This window comes from Homarus americanus, unplaced genomic scaffold, assembly GCF_018991925.1.
Source record: "Homarus americanus isolate GMGI-L3 unplaced genomic scaffold, GMGI_Hamer_2.0 scaffold22250, whole genome shotgun sequence".
In the NCBI taxonomy this organism is placed as follows: Eukaryota; Metazoa; Arthropoda; class Malacostraca; order Decapoda; family Nephropidae; genus Homarus; species Homarus americanus.
The window spans coordinates 6,549,976-6,563,362 of NW_024741189.1; positions in this window are offsets into that span (position 1 = coordinate 6,549,976).

Consider the following 13,387-nt stretch of genomic DNA (forward strand, 5'->3'; position numbering starts at 1 on the left):
AACAACCCACTAATTGCTCAAATAACCACACACGACACCAAAGAAACAATTGCCAGCTTCAAGAATAAATCACCCGAAATAAAATTATATAAACAAAGCCGTACTACAAAACATACCTCCACCAATGATCAAACAGCTTGCAGATATCTGCAATGCATCAATAGCAGCCGGATTCTTCCCATCAAAATTTAAAACGGCCAAAATAAAACTCATTTCAAAACAAGGAAAGAACCCAACACAGGCAGAAAACTACATACCCATATCACTCCTCAAGACACCAGGCAAAATCCTGGAAAAAAATGATAGACCATAGATAAAAGTCAACACGGCCTTAGGAAAAACCGAGGCACCAGCACTGCAATAGCCTTAAAATATGAATCATAGCAAATGCAGACAACAGAAACCAATGCAACATAGTACTTAGAGATGTCAGCAAAGCCATCGATATGCCCAAACTAAGAAACTCAGAGTACATACGCAGACGACGTAACTCAAATCATACTATACCCAGGGAAATCCAAACATATGATGGCAATCAGAACAAGCAGGGAAATCGAAACCATAAACAATTACGAAAGAAAATGTTAAGAAAAACATGCAAAAACTGAAGATAATTCATATAGCAAAAACCAGACCCTACCCCATCATTGTCAACAACCAAAATATACAATATGCAGAAAATGGGAAAGTCCTTGGCCTCAAAATTATAAGAAACGGCATATTTTCACATATCAAAGAAAGAATCGCAATAGCCAAGACCCAACTAAATAAACTCAGAAGATTCCGCAAACTAAACGCCAATATACAACTACACCTTTATAAAGCACTAGTCAAACCACACCTGGAATATCCCCCGATTCCACTCAACACTATGACAAACAAATCAACTCAAAATACAGGCCCTCCAAAACATAGCCCTCAGAAGAGCAGCAAAACTCAGACCACCATATACAAAAACAATCAGTGACCTAAATACAGAGCCTAACCACAATCAACATCAGAACAGATAATCAAGCATTAGCAATATGGGAAAAACTACAAGGCTTAAAAGACCCCATATTACAACAACTAATGCAAGAAGACATTACCACAACACAGCTGATGGCCAAATAGCATAATAGACGACGACACAGAACCAGAACCAATATATACACAATGAAAACTAAGAAACTGAAGACTAAGATACACAAAAAGTAGTAAATGAAAAGATGAGGATATCCCATCAGACACACAAGGACCTGGACCCACCCCCCCAAAAAAAAAAATCCACAAACTACCTTAGCTTAGCTTGCCTACCGTTGACGGAGTGGACCTGCAGGAATGCAGCCGTGGCAGACATAACCCCGTCCCTGCAAGGTGGATAGCCCACCTGCTATCAAATCTCCTGCTTTATTCCCACTTCCTAACTTTACCTTCCTCCTACACCGTCTTCCAACTTTATAGCAAACGGCGCTCTTCTCTCCATCTCGTCAAAATCATCACCAACCTTTTCCACTCTCTCCTTGAGAATTAATGGGAGAAGGAGGAAATCCCCTAAGCTCTTAAAGATACCTACATCGTCAATATTTAAAGGAACAAGGGAGACCGGTCAGACTGTGCTGTCCGTAGCTGGCAAGATTATCGCCCGAGTCCTTCTAAACAGACTTCTTCCTGAGGCGGAAAACGTCCTCCCAGAATCTCAATGTGGCTTTAGACCATCATGTGGCACCACTGACATGATCTTTGCTGCCAGCCAGATAAAAGAAAAGTGCAGAGAACAGCGTCGTGACCTGTACATGCCCTTCATCGACCTAACCAAGCCGTTTGGGCTGCCCACCAAAATTCGTTGCCATTGTGAGGAATCTCTACGATGGCATAAACTTTACAATGGCACCCAGTCTGGTTTGTTACCCATCCACACGGGGGTAAAACTAGGATGTGTACTGGCACCAACTCTCTTTTCCATTTTTTGGCTGCCTTCTTTACTCATGCTAGTACCAATTTACCGGCGAGGTAAACATCCAGTACCGGATGAAGGGTATTTTCAACATAAGATGACTCCAGGCAGGAACAAAGGTGTAGGCCGCTTCCATTACAAGAACATAAGGGAAAAAACTGCAGGTGGCCTTTTGGCCCATACTGGGCAGTCCCATTTACACCCAACCCCTATCGCTCATATAACTGTACAACCTAAATCTGAAGCTATCCAGCGTATTCGACTTAATGATGATGTTTGGTAACTTGTTCCATTCATCCACTACTCTATTTCCAAACTAATGTTTGCCTATCTCGTGCCTAAATCTAAATTTGCCTAATTTAAAATCATTGGTACGAGTTCGCTCCTGGTTGGATAGTTTCAGTACTGCTGTTATATCACCTTTATTTAACCGAGACTTCCATTTATACACCCCAATCATATTGCCCCTCACTCTACGTCTCTCGAGGGATTGCATTTTCAAATGTTTTTACCTGTCTCTTTACTCAAGGTTGCAAATGCCCGGGATTAGTCTTGTCATTCCCCGCTCTTTCTATGGATTCTATATCCATTCTGTAGTAAGGTGACCAGAACTGAACGGCGTAATCCAAGTGAAGTCTCAAGCTATAGTTTTAGGATAACCTCGCTCGTCTTGTAACTAACACTCCTTTGTATAAACCAAAGTAGCCTTGATTCCAGCAAATGCACATTGTTGTCTTCGTTTAAAATTCCTGCAGGTCCTTATCACCATACAGTCTTTCTCACAGTCGGATTTCTCGATATAAACATTGTTCATCTGACATCAGGTTTCTCTGTTTACATCTCCTAGAGACCTAGACTAAGTACTTAACATTTGTCCACATTAAATTTCATCTTTCATTTGTCAGACCATGCAAATTTTGTTTTAGATTATCCCGTAGTTTTGCGGAGTCCTCGTTAGATTTAATTACACGCCCGTTTTTGTGTCATCAGCAAATTTATTTATGTTGCTGTCTACTCCTATATCTATTGCGCTTCTGTATATGATAAATAGTAATGGTCCAGGTACTGAGCCGTGGGGGTTCTCCACTAGTGACGTTACCCTAATCGGATTTAGTGTCATTAATGCTTACTCGCTGTTTCCAGTCCTGTAACCACGGCCTAACCCATTTTAGAATATTTCCTCCAATTCCATGATCCTTTGGGGTTTGTCTTCGCCTCCTTTGCTATCCTTACCTCATTATTCCTCTTGGCTTTCCTTATCTTGGTTTTAACCCTACTCGCCAATATCTTATAATAATCCTGGAGGTAAATTTCGCCACGCTTTATACAGTCGGATACAGGCGAGCTGACTGATAACGACGGAGAAATGAGCAATAATCTGAATAAATATTTTTCAGCAGTTTTCACCACCGAAATTTTAAACATAATACCCGAGGCACCGACTCTATACAGAGATAGTGAAGAAAATAAATTAAGGGACATAGTAATGACTAGTAACGATGTTAGTAAGCAAATAGACAAACTAAAGCCTAATAAGTCACCTGGTCCTGATGAGATATTTGCCAGAGTATTAAAGGAATGTAAGGAAGAGCTTAGTATGCCCTTAGAAAAGTTGTTTAAAATGTCCTTAAAAATGGGTGTAGTACCAGCATCCTGGACGAGGGGCACAATTATGATGTGGTATATCTCGACTTTAGCAAATTCTTCAACAGTCCCCCCCACGAAAGACTAATAAGAAAAGTGGATGCTCATGGCATTATAGGAGATATTCTAAAATGGATTAGAGCGTGGTTACATGACAGGAAACAGCGAGTGAGCATTAACGGCACTAAATCCGATTGGAGCAACGTCACTACTGGAGTTCCCCAAGGCTCAGTACTTGGACCATTATTATTTATTATATACATAAACGACATAGATATCGGCGTAGATAGCAACATAAGTAAATTTGCTGATGACACTAAAATAGGGCATGTAATTAAACCTGACGAGGACTCTGCAAAACTACAGGAAGATCTAAACAAATTTTTCGAATGGTCTGAAAAATGGCAGATGAAATTCAATGTGAACAAATGTAAAGTACACAGTATAGATGTAAACAGGGAAACCAGATATCAGCTGAACAACGATGTTACTGAGAAATCCGACTGTATTTGCTCGAAACAAGGCTAATAGTGTACTTGGTTTCATACAAAGAAGTGTTATTTACAAGACTATCGAGATTATCCTAAAACTATACCATGCGCGTGTGAGACCTCACTTGGATTACGCAGTTCAATTCTGGTCACCATACTACAGAATGCATACAGAATCCCTAGAAAGATTTCGGAGTAGAATGATAAGACTAATCCCGGGCATTGGGAACCTTGAGTTCAGAGACTGGTTACAGCATGTTAATTTTCACTCCCTCGAGAAACGTAGAGTAAGGGGCGATATGATCGAGGTGTATAAATGGAAGCCAGGGCTAAACAAAAGTGACATTACAAAGGTACTCAAACTATCCAACCAGGAGTGAACTCGTAGCAAACGTTTTAAATTAGACAAATTTAGATTTAGGCGCGAAATAGGTAAACACTAGTTTGGAAATAAGAGTAGTGGATGAGTAGAACAAGTTACCAAACATCATCATTGACTCGAATACGCTGGGTAGCTTCAAACATAGGTTGGATGGATATTTGAGCAATAGGGTTTGGGTGTAATTGAGGCTGCCCAGTATTGGCCAATAGGCCCACTGCAGTTTCCTCCCTTCTTATGTTCTTAAGTTTTGTGTTCGTGTGTTCTTATGTGTATCTGTGTGTGTGTGTGTGTGTGTGTGTGTGTGTAAATTTCCACCAAGAGACCTTCAACATACCTGTAAGCCGACTTAACTATAAAGATTATATCCTGAAATACATACAAATAGCAATAAAACCCATGCTATTTATCGCAAATACAACAACATAATATACTCCCAAACATTTTTTGTCCCAAATCTACACCCCCCCCCCCAATAAGGTCACGTAAGCGCTAACCACTACACCATAAAGATACCGATTTTTTTTTGTATTATCCTTTCTCCTCAGCAACCTTACAATGGTGTGACACTCGAGGCTGGGGGACTCGCTTGTTTAGGGTCTCACAGGTGAGGAGTGGTGAGAGGCGCTGAGGAGTGGTGAGAGGCGCTGAGGAGGAAGTGAGGTATTTACGACGCAGCTACCAGAGTCCAAGAACAACACTCACTCCTCCGTACTGGTGTTGTATTACTTTGTTTCAACGACTGTAATCTAGGTTAAGTTAGGTTAAGTTAGTGTTTATTTTAGATTAGGTTAGGGAGTGTTTTAAATTAAGTTAGGTTACCACGTAATCTAGATTGGGAGGTTAGGTTATCGATTATTCTATATTATATTACGTTACTTGACGTTAGTGCGTATTCAAGGTTGGGTTGGGTAATCTACAATTATTAATATATTTCCCTGGTAAATCCTGCTATTGATCTTAGACGCTCTAATTGACCTCTGGAGACAATGGCACCTGATTGACACTGATGGCCTTACCTTATTACTGCTGCCTCTGATGACATTATCCTGGGCGGCCCGATGATCTGGTATGTGTCCAGGGCGCTTGTTAATGACACGACAGGATGTGTGTTGTTAAGGAGACACACACACACACACACACACTACTACTACTACTACTACTACGACTACTACTACTACTTTGCTGTCACTCGCAATCGAGTATGACGATCATCCAGCTATGATACAAGTTATTAGGGATGTCACCTAGGTTGGCGAGTTCTGATTTGACTAAAGAGGCCGATACGGGACCAGCAGAGTTATTCACAGATGTTGCACATGTGGAGAGCTACATCGAGTGCGGGAGGGGCGGTGGCAGCGTCTTTCCGGCGTTGGCGCTTGTCTACCTCGGTTTGCAGTCTGACTAACTCGAAAGTATTGACACCTTCGCATGTGGTGCTCGTCCAAGCGTTACGATGTGGAGTAATCGTCTCCCATGTGAGGGGGTCGATTTGGAAAGAGTTGGTGCCAGTACATACCCTAGTTTAACCCCCGTTTGGATGGGGAAGAACTCAAGACTGGGTGCCATTGTGCAGGACACTGCCGTTCATGCCATCGAAGTTGCCTCACAATGGCGATGAATTTTTGGGGGCAACCAAAACGGCTGATGGTCTACCAGAGGGCTTCCTTGTTGACCGAGTCGAAGGCCTTGGTTAGGTCGATGAAAGCCGTGTACAGGTCACGACACTGTTCTCTGCACTTTTCCTGTATCTGGCGGGCAGCAAAGATCATGTCAGTGGTGCCACGTGATGGTCTAATCTTAAGCCACATTAAGATTCTTGGAGGAAGTTTTCCTCCTAAGGAAGAAGTCTGTTTAGGAGGACTCTGGCAATAATCTTGCCAGCTATGGACAGCAGCGAGATCCCGCGGTAGTTGCCACAGTCTGACCGGTCTCCCTTTTTTTAACAAATATTGACGATGGAGGCGTCTATAAGAGCGTGGGGGATTTCCTCCTTTTCCCATATATTCTCCAGGAGAGAGTGGAGACGGCTGGTAAGCAGAGGTCCTCCTGCTTTATACACCTCGGCTGGAATTCCATCAGGCCCTGAGGCCACACACACACACACAGATCCAATGTTCATATATTTAAGGGCAATTTACGCTTTCAGAACAAAATACTTCCTATTAGAACATAGTTAATCTAATTCCAACAATAAAAACAACTCCCTTCTCTGTGTTACGATATTACATCTTGATTACAAAGAAACTGTATGCATTTGGAGATTAATTACCGTTTTGTGTCTTTCCTTGTTATTTTGACAGTGTTGTAGTCAGAGGATGCCAATGAGGATATTTTATGGCAGCGTTGCAAATGGTTACCAGCTAAGTGGGGGGATATGGTAGCATCGTTAGGGGTTTGCCAGGTAGTGTTATATGATAGTTGTTTGGTGTACCCCTGGTGAGTGAGACGTCACTAGGCAGCTCGGAAGGATGAGCCATCATCGCCCACCTCTCATCTCTTATGCCAATTTACTGAGTGGATGAACAACTACTTTATTTGTATCAGTCAAACTCTGGGAATTAATAAAGGCTTTTGTTACTCCCAGGGCCAAGGTAAAACTTCTTGAATATACTGTTGTTACCGCCAATGAAACATTAAGTATGCGACGTCTGGACAAGAAAACCCGTGTACGTGGACTCAATGGTATTTAATGATCAAAACCTATTAACACATTACTCATGATTTGCGAATTATAAATTAGGTGACAAATAGCAGCTTAGTATCGTATACAATGGCAACAGCATTTACTACACACTTAACTGAGAATTACAAAGACGTATTTATACATAGTATCTCTCAATACAGAAGTTTAGAACAATAAAGCCTCAAATGAGAATAGACTTACGTATAATGGGTCCTACTATAACTAGTCTGTAAGTGATACTCGTAGTGCTCATAGCTCGACAGTGTGTCCTGAACTGTCCTACCTAGGACAGATGGAGTCGAAAGCTCTGCCTGGTGTGTATAGAGCGATCAGTCGAGAGGTACTGCCGTATGTTATCGTCTAGGAACCCGGGTGACTATACAGCCAATTCAGCATAAACACGCCTTGCTCCTCATTATGACCCAGCCTGGCTCACCATCGCCTCCTCACTTAGTACACAACAACACTTTTCTCATTACTCTTATCACTCATTACCACATTAATTTGCGCCCCCTTCCATTAGGCCAGTAGGCACAACTTGCGTGCCGTTTCAGCAGAACTGCTACCAACAACACTGCTAGCCTCACTCCTTCAACTTAACTAGATAACTCTGTGTTCATATCTACTATTTTTTTCCGTATTACCGTTATCATAACTCTCACATATGTTATCCTAAATTCGACAATAACGTTTACACAGTGAGGGCGGTAACAATTGTCGTTTGATAAAGCAAATACTCGTACATTTGTTAGTAAACGAAAATGTGACAAATTCTTCTTCATTCATTTTCTATTTATTGCAAAGAAAATTAAATGTATTGGTGGTCTACCTTACCTAACCTAACCTACCAAAACTGCTCATACCACTACCACCCCCATTATCCACAATCACCACCACAATATCGCCACAACCACCACTATCATCAGTATCCACTACTACCGCCTGCAGTATCCACAACCGCCTCCAGTATCCACAACCACCACAAGTATGCACAACCACCACTATAACCTACCACCAGTTTCCACAACTACCATCAACAGTATCCACAACTATCACCCCCCAGTATCCACAACAATCACCATAATACCACCACAACCACCACCATCCCTTGTATCCACAACCATCACCACCATAATACCACCACAACCATGACCACTACCACTGTATTAGCCTCTGTCACATTAATATTATATAAATATGGGCAAAGGACATATATTCATTATATACATTTTATCACCCAGACTATTGAGCATAAAGCTTCATAAGCATTTGTTCGGTCACACCCCCGAGGGTGGACAACCCATAAACATTTGTTCTTTCACACCTTCTCGGGTGTACAGCTCATAAATCTACAGACTCAACCCTTAGTGTGTGGGTAGGCTGTTTAGATAATGTCTGTGTTGAAGGGTGGTTTATCTCCAACCACCAGGCACCAGACTCAAGAGAGTACAGCCCAGTTCTCACTAGTTCAAAGCCCGGCACGATACCCTAAAGTCGTGTCGTGAGACCAGCTCTCCAGGCTGTACCTCTCTCTAATTATATCAACTAATTACAAGCTAATAGCTAATGCTCATTTGTCTGTCAATACCAAATAATTGTACAGAAATGACTACCCAATATAACTAGAAAATCACCGCGTGTTTACATTAAACCAAGGAACAACGAGTGAAGAGAACATTACCCGTGTGTCTTATTTGACTTACAAGCTAAGAAAATTACAAGTACAACCCAGGACAGCTGTGACTATTTCAACTATCAACCAATCTACGACTGTATCAAAGGTGACATGCCGTGAGATTACCTGATATCTCACTCAGCTGCATCAAAGGTACCAGCGACTAACCTACACTCGTTCAGGCAAGTGTTAACAAGTGAGATAGTTTGATATCATACTACAAATAAAACACCATCCCCAGTATCCATAACCACGACCACTACCAATATCCATAATCACTACCAGTATCCACAACCACCACCAGTATCCACAACCACCATCATTACCACTCCCAGTATTCACACCCACGAGCACTACCAGTATCCACAACTACCGTCATCATCACCAGTATCCACAACCACCAGTCACCACCGGAATCTTCAACCACCACTACTACCAGTAATCTACAACCATCACCACCACTCTTCATCTAAGGTGATTATCGACAAATCTAACCTTATCTCTCCCGTCCACTAAGGCCCTGAGAGACCACTGGCCATCCATCTCCCACTTCTCAAGTCTCTCACTCGCAACACCACTCCCATCATCATCATCATTTTCATGACGGTAGCTTAAACTCCCCCATATATATATATATATATATATATATATATATATATATATATATATATATATATATATATATATATATATATATATATAAAATCAACGACCTCACTAGCAGGGAATCGAACCCTCGACCTACTGGGTAGGACTAGGGAACGCTTACCGGCTAGTCCTACCCAGTAGGTCGAGGGTTCGATTCCCTGCTGGTGAGGTCGTTGATTATATGTTCAAAGTCCGCGTGTTATATGGACTAAAAATGAAGTATATATATATATATATATATATATATATATATATATATATATATATATATATATATATATATATATATATACATATACACACCTTGATAAAATCACACGGGAAAAGGGAAACAACGGAGCACCTTAGCTTTCGTCTTTATTCAAGACATCTTCAGAGGCAACTGGATTACATGGACAGAGAGAGGCTTAAATATACAGGGTGACCTTAAAAACATGAGGTCAGGTCATAATGGTATCATCCACTAATCCCCACACCAACACACAGGTCAGGTAAAAAATAAGGGACCCACTAAATAACTATCATACATCTAGATCAAAGGTTTTCAAAGCATTTTTAACCTTGGGCCACTGACAAATAAATTTATGTAACATATTATCAGTTTTGAACTGACCATCACTAAGGTTTATTAATTTTAATTCTTTAATCAAACTAGCTTCAACCAGAAGTCTTTCTGTGACACAAGATGATTTAAATACTTCTAAGCTTTTTTCCCAAGCAATGGGATGATTATTATTCCTAACATCAGAGATATCAGAGATATCACAGTAGGGGCAGAACTAGGTAACAGTGATCACAGAAATCAGGTTCACCCTAAATTGGTTAACGAAAAACAATGACAATATGGTCAGAGTCCCAAACTTTCGGTTGGCGGATTATCAGGTGTTAAGAACGTACCTAGGTGAGGTCACCTGGGAACAGTCACTTCAGTCCCCAGTAGGAAGGGGTGAGGTCATAGATGAAAACAATTGATCATGACTATAATATATTCACTAGTATACTACATAAAGCACAAGAACAAAATATACCATACAGAAAAACTAGGTCAAATAAGAATAAGCCAAGGTGGATGACCAGAAAACTTACAACATGACATAGGAATAAAGAAAGGAATATATAAGAAATTAAAGGGAGGGGAGGAGGAGCTCAGAAATAGGTATAATGAACTATCTAGGAATGTTAAAAAAATATAAGGAAAGCAAAGAGAGACTATGAAATCAAAATAGCAAGAGAATCCAAGGCGAATCCCAAGGGATTTTTCCAGGAATATAGGACAAAGGTCAAGGACAAAGTTGGGCCTTTAAAGTCAGGGAGGGGAGAAGTACCCGAGGTGCCCGAGGCACCGACTCTATTCAGAGATAGTGAAGAAAACAAATTAAGTGAGATAGTAGTGACTAGCAACGATGTTAGTAAGCAAATAGACAAACTAAAGCCTAATAAGTCACCTGGTCCCGATGAGATATTTGCCAGAGTATTAAAAGAATGTAAGGAAGAGCTCAGTATGCTCTTAGCAAAGTTGTTTAACATGTCATTAAAAACAGGTGTAGTACCAGAATCCTGGAGGATAGCGAATGTAATACCGATTTTCAAGAAGGGGGATAGATCACTATCCTCTAACTACCGCCCAATCAGTCTAACATCAATAGTAGGCAAATTACTGGAAGCAATCATTTCAAACTCTATTCGAAATCACCTGGAGAAGCACGGATTGATCAATGATTCCCAGCATGGCTTCACAAGCGGACGTTCTTGCCTAACTAATCTATTAACATTCTTTTCATCAGTTTTCGAATCGGTGGACGAGGGGCACAATTATGATGTGGTATATCTCGACTTTAGCAAAGCCTTCGACAGAGTCCCCACGAAAGACTAATTAGAAAGGTAGAAGCTCATGGCATCAAAGGTGACATCCTTAAATGGATTAGGGCGTGGTTACAGGACAGGAAACAGCGAGTGAGCATTAACGGCACTAAGTCCCATTGGAGCAACGTCACAAGTGGAGTTCCCCAAGGCTCAGTACTTGGACCATTATTATTTATTATATACATAAACGACATAGATATCGGCATTGACAGCAACATAAGTAAATTTCCTGATGAAACTAAAATAGGACGTGTTATCAAATCTGACGAGGACTCGGCAAAACTACAGGATGATCTAAACAAATTTTTCGAATGGTCTGAAAAATGGCAGATGAAATTCAACATCGACAAATGTAAAGTACTCAGTTTAGGAGATGTAAACAGGGAAACCAGATACCAGATGAACAACGATGCCATAGAGAAATCCGACTGCGAGAGAGATTTAGGAGTAATGATAAGTAGGAACCTTAAGCCGAGTCAACAATGTGTTTTTGCTCGGAACAAGGCTAATAAAGTACTTGGGTTCATACAAAGGAGTGTTAGTTACAAGACTAGCGAGGTCATCCTAAAACTGTATCTTGCTCTTGTGAGACCACACCTGGATTACGCAGTTCAGCTCTGGTCACCGTATTACAGAATGGATATAGAATCCTTGGAAAGAATTCAGAGGAGAATGACAAGACTAATCCCGGGCATTAGGAACCTTGAGTATAGAGACAGGTTAAAGCATCTTAATTTGCACTCCCTCGAGAGACGTAGAGCGAGGGGCGACCTGATAGAGGTGTATAAGTGGAAGTCAGGGCTAAACAAAGGGGACATTACAAAGGTACTCAAACTATCCAACCAGGAGCGAACTCGTAACAATGGTTTTAAATTAGACAAATTTAGATTTAGGCGTGAAATAGGTAAACACTGGTTTGGAAACAGAGTAGTGGATGAATGGAACAAGTTACCAAATATCATCATTAACTCGAATATTCTGAATTGCTTCAAACATAGGTTGGATGCTCATATGAGCAATAGGGGTTGGGTGTAAACGGGACTGCCCAGTATGGGCCAATAGGCCCGCTGCAGTTTCCTCCATTCTTATGTTCTTATGTTCTTATGTACTTAGACTTTAGCAAAGCATTTGACAGAGTACCGCATCAGAGGCTTCTGAGAAAAATTAAGGCTCATGGTATCGAGGGAAAAGTTTTAAATTGGATAAAATCATGGCTCACCGATAGAACGCAGAGGGTCAGCGTAGATGGTGTTAAATCTGAGTGGGGCCGTGTAACCAGAGGGGTTCCCCAGGGGTCAGTAGTAGGCCCACTCTTGTTCATAATCTACATAAACGATCTAGATACTGGGATCAGCAGTGACATAAGCAAGTTTGCGGATGACACCAAATTAGGGCGGCAAATTAATTCAGGGCAGGATGCAAATGCATTACAGGAGGATCTAAATAAACTGCAGGGGCGGTCTGAAAAATGGCAAATGAAATTCAACACCAGCAAGTGCAGCGTACTTAATATTGGAAGAACAAATACTTATAATGTATACAGCCTTAACAACATCAACCTAGAGAAGTCGACTTGTGAAAGAGACCTAGGGGTACTTGTAAGCCCCGACCTACGGCCTAGAAAACAGTGCGTTAATGTTCGAAATAAGGCAAACAGGGTATTGGGTGTTATAATCTAGAAGTGTAAGTAACAAGAGTGCAGAGGTCTTATTGCACCTATATCTTGCGCTAGTCAGACCGCACCTCGATTATGCGGTTCAGTGCTGGTGCCCCTATTTATAGAATGGATATAAATTCACTAGAGTCGGTGCAGCGAAGAATGACAAAAATGATTCCGGGACTTAGAAACCTTCCTTATCAGGATAGGCTAAAGAAACTTAACTTGCATTCCCTAGAAAGACGAAGAGTGCGGGGAGATATGATAGAAGTATTTAAGTGGGTGAAAGGAATTAATAAAGGGGATATAGATAAAGTTCTTATAATATCCGAGCAGGATAGGACTCGGAGCAACGGATTCAAGTTGGATAAGTTTAGGTTTAGGAGGGAGATAGGAAGAAACTGGTTC